Here is a 10,923-nt window from a genome sequence, read left to right as displayed (position 1 = left end):
ATGTATACACACAGTTCTGGACCCAATTAATCTGTTCTGAACTGTGGACCAAGATCCTCTGGCCCTTACCTTATCCTGCCACTAAACCCTCCAAACCTGCAAGTACTGCCATTCGACCCACTAAGGCTCACTTATCATCTCTGGGAGTTCCCATTTTCCTTGCAGTTGAACACTCCAATATATGTTATCTCCTTCAAGGAGAATATGAGCTCTCTAAGAACAGGGACTGTTTTGATTTTTGTGTTTCTGTCCCCAACACATACCACAGTACTTGGCACTTGATACATAGGTAATGAATGCCTTTCCTTCATTCTTGCTTCTCTTAATAGACTTTCTTTCTTGCTTATGATACTCTTTGTATTGCTCTTTGAAAGTTATCCAGTTCCTAGCCTCTTGTTTTCTGTTCTCAGTTATTCCTTCATTTTAATTATCTGCCAATCTCAGAGGCAATACCTTCTTATTTCCTGCCAGACCAATCATCCTGCAACATACCCTTTCCTCTTATTACTCAATATTTTTTTCCCATGATGGTCTTTATTAAAACTCCCACTCATACTGGCAAATCAGATTCCCAGAAAAGCCCTGAGGGCTGGGTTATCTTTCTAATGTCATTAGATCAAGCCCCCATTCCAATGTCCCAATATCAATCACCAACTATAGTTAATATTTCCCTTATATCATTGATTGATAACAGTGATTAACGATTAGCTCCTCAGTAACATTTAACCAATTAACATCAGTTAGCTTTTACAAAGGCATATTTACTGAGAAGATCAAGTGACAACAAAAGTACAAACCCATTCCCTCAAACCAGGGGCACACTTCTTCAATCCCTGGGGAGAGTGGGTTAATTTTTTTTAAGTTCAATTAATGTATTTTGTTTTTATATTATGATTATAGATTATGCCCACTCTATGAAAAGTCTCTTGTAAGAAAATAAAACAATTAAGCAAACTCACAATCCAATGACCTTATGTGAAAGCACATAGAATGTTCTGTTTCTATAGTTCTCCTACTTCTCTATTAAAAAAATTTTTTAAAGACAAATCTATTTTATCTCCCACTCAAAATAAAAAGAAAAACAAAATCTTTGTAATGAATATCTACAATCAAGCAAAACAAATTCCCTCATTGTCTGTATACAAAAATAAATGTCTCATTTTGCACCCTAGCTATTGCCTCATCACCAAATATTTTATACATTCTGTAGTAATTTTAAATGGAATTTCTCTTTCTTCCTGCTGGGTTTTATTGGTGTTATATAGAAATGCTGATGATTTGCATGTTTTTATTTTATATCCTGTAAGTTTACTGAAGTTATTGTTTCAATTAATTTTTTAGTTGATTCTTCAGTGTTCTTTAAGCACCACCCAATCAAAATCCTGGTAATTGTTACCTAGAGATGTCCCCAACAGCTCTCCTCTCTTCTTCAATGAGTTCAGTACCTGGCTCACAATCCTTCTTTTATCCTCAATTTCTGCCTTCATACTAGGAGAATATTGAATCTCCCTCAAATGCTCTAAACTCACAGTTCTTAAACGTATTAATTTCCCATGACCTATTCTTCCACTTTACCTCAGCCATACAAAGAGACAGTCGTATCTTTGATTTTGCTGTCACTCACAAGTGCACTTTCATGTTCATTGAACTCTGAAATGCCCTTATCTAAACATAATCTATTGGTATTCCACCTCTTCCTCTACTTCTAATACTAAACCCTGCTTTTCCTCCACACAGTGACCTTCAATCTCTTGACTGCTCACTTCCCTCCCAGGCTATTCCCCCTACCCTAGCTACACTCTCTTCCTTTCCCCTTCTTGACCCTTTGGTGAACCAGTTTAGTTCTACAGTCTTTTTTTTTCTTGAGTCTGTTGCCCTTTTATCATAATTCAGATTGTACCCTGCCATTCCTTAGCCTTGAATCGATCCCTTATCACTACCTTAGCTTTCTATGTGCATACTGTTGAATGGAAATCCTGAATGTGTCCACTGAAAATTTATGTTACATAAGCTAAACTGGGCCCTCACTGGTTTTACAGTATAATTGTTTGCAGACAACATAGAAACAACAATGTACAAGCAAGCTATCCACAGGGTAAATGGGAAATAATCAATAGAAGGAAAGAATTATAATTAAGAGGGATTTGGAAAAGCTTTCTGTATGAAGTGGAATTTTATCTGGAATTTAAAGGAAGCCAGGAAGCAGAGCTGAGGAAGGATGGCATTTTATTTTATTTTTAAATTAAATTTTATGTTTATTTTTAGTTTACATCATTCATTTCCACAAGATTTTGAGTTACAAATTTTTTCCCTGTCTTTCCCCTACCCACCACCCCAAAACAGCAATCCCACTGTATGCCCTCTTCCCCAGTCTGCTTTCTCCTATATCATCCTCCATTCCCCCTTCGACTTTCTGGTAGGGTAAGATGGATCTCCATACCTCAGTGCCTGTATATCTTATTTCCCAGTTGCATGTAAAATAATAATAATATAATATATATTTTTTAAACATTTGATTTTGAAACTTTGAATTCCAGATTCTTTCCCTTCCTCCCTCATCACCCACCCTTACTGGGAAGATTAGCAAATCAATATAGGTTGTGCATGCATAGTTTCACAAAACATTTCCATAGTGGATATATTGTGAAAGACTGACTATATTTCCCTCCTATCCCGCCCCCTACTTGTTCTATTCTCTACTTTTCCCCTGTCCCTTTTCAAAAGCATGTGCTTCTAACTACCTTCCCCCCTCAACCTGCTCTCCCCTCCATCATCCCCCCTCTCATCCCCTTCCCCCCTATTCTCCTGTAAGGCAAGATACCCAATTTAGTGTGTATGTCATTCCCTCCCTAAGCCAAATTCAATGAGAGTAAGGTTGACCTATTCCCTTTTGCCTTCCTGTTCTTCTCCTCCATTGTAACAGTTAGCCTTTGCCTCTTCTATATGAGATAATTTACCCCATTCTGTCTCTCCCCATCTCCTCTCATTATATTCCTTTCTCACCTCTCAATTTCATCTTTTAAATATCAACCCTTCCTATTCAATTGATCCTGTGCCCTCTGTCTATGTATACCTGTACACATATATACACACACTCACATATGTATTCATATGCTCATATACCCTCCTATATAGACATATATATGCATGAGTATATATATACACACACACATTTATATTCCCTTCAACTATCCTCATACTGAGAAAAGTTTCACAAGTTACAATTATTGTTTTTCCACATAGGCATGTAAATAGTTCAATTTTGATACGTTCCTTATGATTTCTTTTCCCTGTTTACCTTCTCATGCTTTTCTTGCTTCTTGTATTTGTATGTCAAATTTTCTATTCAACTCTGTTTTTTTCATCAAGAATGCTTGAAAGTCCTCTATTTTCTGCTGAAACATGATACTCAGTTTTGCTGGGTAGGTGATTCTTGGTTTTAATCCTAGCTCCTTTGACCTCTGGAATATCATATTCCAAGCCCTTTGATCCCTTAATGTAGAAGCTGCTAGATCTTGTGTTATCCTGATTGTGTTTCCACAATATTTGAATTGTTTCTTCTTGGCTGCTTGTAATATTTTCTCCTTGATCTGGGAACTCTGGAACCTGTCCACAATATTCCTAGGAGTTTTCTTTTTGGGATCTTTTTCAAGAGGTGGTCAGTGAATTCTTTCAATTTCTATTTTGCCTTCTCATTCTAAAATATCAGGGCAATTTTCCTTGAGAATTTCTTGAAGGATGATTTCTAGGTTCTTTTTTTGATCATGACTTTGAGATAGTCCAATAATTTTTAAATTATCTCTCCTGGATCTATTTTCCAGGTCAGTGGTTTTTCCCATGAGATATTTCACATTGCTTTCTATTTTTTCATTTGTCTGAATCTGTTTAATAGTATCTTGATTTCTCATAAAGTCATTAGCTTCCATTTGCTCCAATCTAATTCTGAAGTAATTATTATCTTCAGGAAGCTTTTGAAATTATTTTTCCATCTGGCAAATGCAGCTTTTTAAGGCATTCTTCTCCTCCTTGGCTTTTTGGGCCTCTTTTGCCATTTGGGTTAGTTTGTTTTTTAAGGTGTTATTTTCTTCAGTCAGGTTGTTGACTCTATTTTCATTATTTTCTTGCATCTTTCTCATTTCTCTTCCCAATTTTTCCTCTACTTCTCTTGCTTGATTTTCAAAATCCTTCTTGAGCTCCTCCATGGCCTGTGACCAATTCATATTTTTCTTGGAATCTTTTGGTCCAGGAGTTCTGACTTTGTTGTCTTCCTCACATTCCATTCTTTGATCCTTTTTTGTCTCCAAAAGGAATCTAAAGTTAGATTGCTGCACTTGTTTGCTTCCTTTGCTTGCTCATGTTACCACTCAGTTACGTGGCTTTTGAGTTCTTTGCCACAGTAGAACTCTGCTTCCAGAGGGTAGAGCTTTGTCCCAAATCTTTGGGGTTTTCACAGCTCCTGGAGCTATTAGGAGGGCGCCATCTCTGCAGCCCCCACAAACTCTGGCTCACTGGTCACACACCTCAGAACCAACACCCAAGACTGCAATCCAGATCCAGGCAGGTTAAAGCAAGAACAATTACCCTCTGAATGTTTACTTGGCCCCCCTACAATCTGCAGGCCAGGAGCTCCAAAGCAGCCTCATGGAGGCGGCTGCAGGGCCTCTGAACCTCTGCCACTTCTAGCTCTGGGGGCAGGGGCCAGACCCACTCTTCCATCCCTGCCAGGTCCAACAGAGTTCTACAATAACCTCTCACTTTTTCTTTGGCATTTATGGGTTGATAATTCTGGAAACCAGCACTGCTGCTGGTGATCCACTCTCCTGAAGTCTGCTGCAGCCGCTGGTCAGGGCCACCCTGGGGCCAGAACCACGGGCTCATGTGGGGCTTGTCTCTGCTCCCAGCACACTGTGATGAACCCTTCCTGTCTGCCTGGCGGGCTGACTTAAGTGGGAGATTTGTGTCTCTCTGTCACTTTGCAGGTTGTGTAGCCCTAAAGTTTGTTTAGAGTCATATTTTATAGGTATTTGAGGTGGTTATGGGGGGAGCTCACAGAGTTTTCCTGCTTCTCTACACTGCCATCTTGACTCTTCCCCAGGATGGCATTTTATGCATGAGGGCCAGATAGTGCAAATGCCTACAGTCTGAAGATAGAGTGTCTTGTTTGAGAAATGGCAAAGATGTCAGTGTCACTAGATCAAAAAGTATGTGAAGGGGATGTAAGAGATGGGGTAGGGAGAATGCTAGGTTATGAAGGACTTTGCATAACAATCCAAAATATTTGATCCTGCTGGTAATAGGGAGCCACTGGAATTTTTCAGTAGGTCAGTGACAGAGTTGGACCTGTGCTTTAGGAAAGCAATTTGGTGGTTAAATGGAGGATTGACTGGACTGAGGATAGACTTGTGGTAGGCAGACTAACTAGCAAACTATTGCAGTAGTATAAGTGTGAGGTGAGGAGGGCCTGTACCAAAGTGGTATATAGTTTTAGAAGAGAGAAGGTGGGATATTTGAGAGATATTACAGAGGCAAAATTGATAGGCCTTGACAGCAGTTTGAATGTGGTAAGAGAGTGAAGAGTCCAGAATGACACTTAGGTTTTGAGACTGGATGACACTCTCATTAGTAATAGGGAAGTTAGGAAGAAGGAAGGGTCTTGAGGGAAAGATAATGAGTTAGGTTTTGGATACATTGAGTTTAAAATGTTGACAGGACATCCAGTTGAGCTGTTTAATAGGCAGTTGAAGATATAAGACTGGAGGTTACCGAGAGATTTGAGTATCATCAGTAGAAGATTTAAGAATCATCAGCATAGAGATGGTAATTTAATCCAGGGGAGCTCATGAAATCACAAAGTGAAATGGTATAGAGGGAGAAGAGAAGTGGGCATAGGATGTAACCCTGTGAGACACCTAGGTTTATTGGGCATGACCTAGAAGATTTAGCAAAAGAGACTGAGAAGGAGTGGTCAGATAGAATCAGGAGAGAGCAGTGTCAGGAAAACCTTGAAAGAAGGGAGTATCAAGGAAAAGAGGATAATTAAAAAGGTCAAAGTTTTTAATTTTTATTATTTTATTTAATTATTTAATAAATAATTTAATATTATTTTAATATTAATTAATTAAAATAAATAATTAAAGATTATTTAATGAATAATAATATTTATTAATTCTTAACCTTTCAGAGAGGTTAAGAAGGATGAAGATAGAGAAAAGACCCTTAGATTTCATAATGAAGAGTTCTAACGTTGGAAAGAGTAATTTGAATTGAATGATGAAATAAGAAGCCAGAAGAGAGTGAGAGGAGAAGTGGAGGTACCTATTGTAGATGACCTTCTCAAGGAGTTTAGCCAGAAAAGGGCAGAAGAAATATAGGAGAATAGTTAACAAAGATGGGTAGATCAAATGAGGGTTTTTTGAGGGTGAAGAAGACTTGGACATATTTGTAAGTAGTAGGGAAACAGGCAGTAGACATGGAAAGATTGAAGATAAATGGGAGAATGGAGGATAATGGAGGGGACAGTGTGCTGGAGAAAATGAAATGAAATGAAATCACTTGTGCATTTAGAAAGGGAGGTGAAGGAAGACACAGTGGCAGAAGGCATCTAGGTGATGTGAGATAAGAAGGAGGGGAGAAGAAGAAATGAGATATTTTTTTCCTTTGATATTTTGATTATGGGTATTTTTGAATTCAGGGAAGAGAAGAGAATTGACATCTTTCTTTGAGCATTTAAAGGAATGTCACTTGGAAGAAGGATTTCACTTGTCTGTTTGTTGTTTTTTGACCCCTAAGCAGGACAACAAATATTGAGAGTTAGAAGTTGCAAAGAGGCATATTTAGATGTGATATAAGGAAAAACTCCCTATCAATTAGAGCTATCCAAAGTGGAATGGGCTTCCTAAGAGGAGATTAGGTTTTCTTCAGAAACCTACAGTGAAGACTGGATGAACATATGTCAGCTATGTCCTAGAGGGGATTCTTTTTCATGTATGGTTTGTCTTAGCTGGCTATTGAAGTCTCTTTGAACCCTGAGATTCTGGGTTGTGATATGAAATTATCTCAAGGAGTGGGAGATAAGAACTGTGCATGAGATTTATTTTGAATATTACTTAAGGTGAGTAAAAATCTAGACGGGTCATTATGATATATGGTGGTCTTAAAGAATGAAAGACACACTTTTGGTTTTTTTGGGGGGAGGCGAGAAGGAATTACATGTAAATACTGCACAGGACTAGTGAAAACGTGGCCAAACTGGAGAAATCTAGAATTGTTTTCAAGGAATAGGTGACTGGACCTGAGAAGGGGCATCAGTATACTGCCAGGCTCATGATATCTCTTCCTATAACAGGCTCTGTCTGGCTTTGTAGGAACCCAGATTCATTTGGGGATGAGGTCAGGAATTAGATCTCACTTACTGTTTTTTTGTGTCTTTCTTTTTCTCATTTTATCTTTTTCTACCTTTTTCTGTGATCATAATTCTCCTGGTCTTTGCTTTGGTCTTTACTGAGGGAGGATCCCTACGTCCCTGCAACCACAAACACTAGTGTTCTGCTTTACCTTGGAACTGCAACCAGGGCCCCTCCTCCCTAGTGACCTACCACTTGTGCTCCTTTCCACCCTGGAACTGTGACCCAGAACTGCTATGGCCAATAGAACTGCCAGCCAGCACCAGCTGTACCCTACCAACGGGTCCCTTACAATTTCTTTCTGGCTAGTTGTCCTATCCCCTCTTGTGGTCCTTAGGTTGAGAGCTTCTGAAGCTGCTGCTGCTACTATTGCAGCTGCCTCCAAAGCCCACCTTTGGTGCTGCTACAACTGTGTTCTGGGCTGCTCCCCACCCCAGTGTCACAGCCTCTGTTGTCAACCTCTTAAGATATCTTAGGCTGGAAAAATGTCTCACTCAGACCTTGAATTGACTCTGGGCCGCTCCAAGGGTGGAAAATTTTACTCATGTAGTAGACTCCAAGAGGAATTTCCTGAAGTCTCTAGTGTAAGGGGCAATAGACATAAAGGAGACTACCATCATCTTTCATGTCTTCCCAGAATCTTTTTTTTTCAGCAGTCTGAAGCGTGGTTAGCCTACTCCATTTTCCCTCTTAAAGCGACTCATCACTTGAAGAATCCTGAAGTCTAACATAAAAAGCATCTCACAGGGGACTTGGTCTCATTTCTAATGCTGCCAGAGACTACTGAGGGGGAAGGTTTCTCTGCAAGAGTCTGTGAGGGACAGACTTGACATCCATTAACCAACTATCTTTGGTGTGACCCTCTCTCACTGGGGATGAATCCAGAGTTTCTGTGTCATCCCCTCAATATGTATGTCATTTAGCCAAGAGCCACAACTCAATGGAGGTGCCTCAGTCAAGCAAATCAAAGATTCCCCTGATCATGCCAATAACACCAGAATGAGAGAAGTGTTGGTATCATTTCTTCATCAGAGTCACCCAGGGGATTAACAAGGTAATGAAGACTGTCACTCAATTAAGAAATGTTTTGGTTGACAACTAAAGTTCATATAACACCCCTATCTCCAAACAACAACCTTGTGACTCTGAATATGTATAGGGAGATGTGACTACTTATTGGTTGAAAAGATCTGTATAGGGAGACATGCCTTTAGCTTGATGGAAAGACTACAGGGAGGGAGAGAGAAAATGGGAAGACATGAGGGGAGAAGAGGTGAAGAAGTCTCCACCTTTTTGAATGGTTAATTCAAAAATACTCCAGAAACTCATGCATGTAGAGAAAGGTGTCACTTGAATATGTCCCTTGATTCTCAGCTCCTGTACACCCAGAGTTCACTGAAGGTAGTCTCCTTGGGTTAGATTAGTCCCTCTTTGGTTGAGTTGAGATAATATCTCTTTCTCAAGTCATAGTCATTTCACTCTTATGTTCTATCACCTAAATTAGTCTGTATAATTTCCCCTCTTGGCTTTTACTACTTTCTTGTTTTAAATATATTCTCTTACTATCCTTCTTTGATTTTTGTTTGTATTAACAAGCATTTGGTGAGAAGAGAAACCAAGTTGGTGAAGATTTAGCTGTTTCAAATCTGGGATTGAGTGACCAGGGAAAGGAGCTTTTATCATGAACTCCACAAAGGGCATCCATCATATCCCTAGACTGCAAATATCCAGCCCAATAGCCCTGAAGGAAAGAAGGTGAGGGAGTGAACACTCAGCTACTTCTAGCCTCCTACTCTCCAGAAATAAGGAAATTGCAATCATATTATATATCATATCTATACTCATGCTAAGTTTGGGATGCTATTGATCCCAGTGGCTCATTTAAAAACCTGTTAAGCTTACAACTGTGCTTTGGCAGTGGGGAAGAAAATAAAGACACTAATATGTATGTGATTAATACAACAACAAAAATAAATGGAAAGGGGATTATTTATTATGGGTATCACACATTTAACAATTATAACTTTGAAAGTTAATGTATTGAATTCACCTATAAAAAATGAGAGAATAGATAGAAAGATCCAATAATATGTTTCCTACAGAAAGCATGCTTAAAACAAAAAGCCATTGCTTTAAAATGAGGGTTGTAAAGATTCATTGTGATCATCTGATTCTGGAAAATTAGAATATTTAATTATGGTTATAAGCAAAGCTGAATTTAATCTAGGAAGCATTAAGAAAGATAAGGATTTTTAACTATATCCTGACCGTTTAGGTCCATTTACAGTAAAAGTATGTAATTATTAAATATGTATTCATCTAATGGAATAGAAACTAAATTTTTCAAGGAAGAGTTGACAAAATTTCAAAAGAACACAAACAAAAATATTGATAATGATATATTTTACTACACCATCTTCTGGATACAGTGAATAAAAAAGAAAAATAAGACAAGTTTGAGAATTGGATAGAATGCTGAAAAAAATTAGATATGTGGGGAAAATGTAAATCGATTAGGTTATTTAGCTTTTAATTCCATTAAGTATAATGTCATTTCCATGCTTATTTCCTTTCATGTTATTTCACAGATAACACAGAGGAAGCACTGGAGGTTTCACACTCCAGCCTCTAACAAGTTTCCTCTTGATCTGGTCAGACAAGCAGACACTTTGGGAGGGGTTAATAATCAGCTTTATTCTAGTCTTCTCAAAGGATTTCTGGTCATGGGAGCACTACTCCTATAGCATTCCCTAACAATTCTTCTCCCAGGGGCCGGCAAGAAGGGGGGAAGGGTGGCAACTACCCCTACATCTTGATGGAGTCCATTGAGACAGGCACAGCTTGTGCACTACCCTAAGTCCCTTCAAGACTCAGTGGGGGCTGGTTGAGGCAGGTATATACATTCCTCTATGCATTGCCTGTAGTTTCCCCACTCACTGACCATTGCCCATTTGCTTTCTATGGCAACAGACAAAAAAGGCATCTCACCAACATTAAGCTCACAAATTAACTTTAGCAATATCATCATTCTGCAAAAGCATAATAAACATCAATTATATCACCTTAGTAGGACTGTCTGTCACCATGATTCTAGGAATTACTATCTAGAATCCTTGGGGCTATTCTAGGAGCTATATCTAACATCTGGAAACTAGACATTGCCTTGCTATGGATCCTGAGAAACTGAACTCTAAAAAGGATAACAAAATACTCCTTCCTTACAAATATTATAAATTTTTGCTTTTTCTTTGTCAAAAAAAATTCCAATGTACAAAGAACATGAATAAAAGCTGATCACACCCCGGAGCATAATAAACTCATAAGAAACAATAAAACTTTAAACACTGCTTTTATAGACAACACAATATTAGGTGAACCCATGTTGGTTCAGGAAACAAGATAAAGGAAAGAGGAGATGAGTATAGCCTCTCCTCCTAAGAAGGGCTTGCCCAGGCCTGAGTCTGATCAGAATTCTGCGTGTGGGTCCAGAGCAGAGGGAACCCCCAGGATGAGGGAGTGG

Source organism: Petaurus breviceps, unplaced genomic scaffold (assembly GCF_028583685.1).
Source record: "Petaurus breviceps papuanus isolate PSGF00001 unplaced genomic scaffold, PetGlider_PUasm1.0 187, whole genome shotgun sequence".
Classification (NCBI taxonomy): Eukaryota; Metazoa; Chordata; class Mammalia; order Diprotodontia; family Petauridae; genus Petaurus; species Petaurus breviceps.
This window is presented reverse-complemented; position numbering follows the sequence as displayed.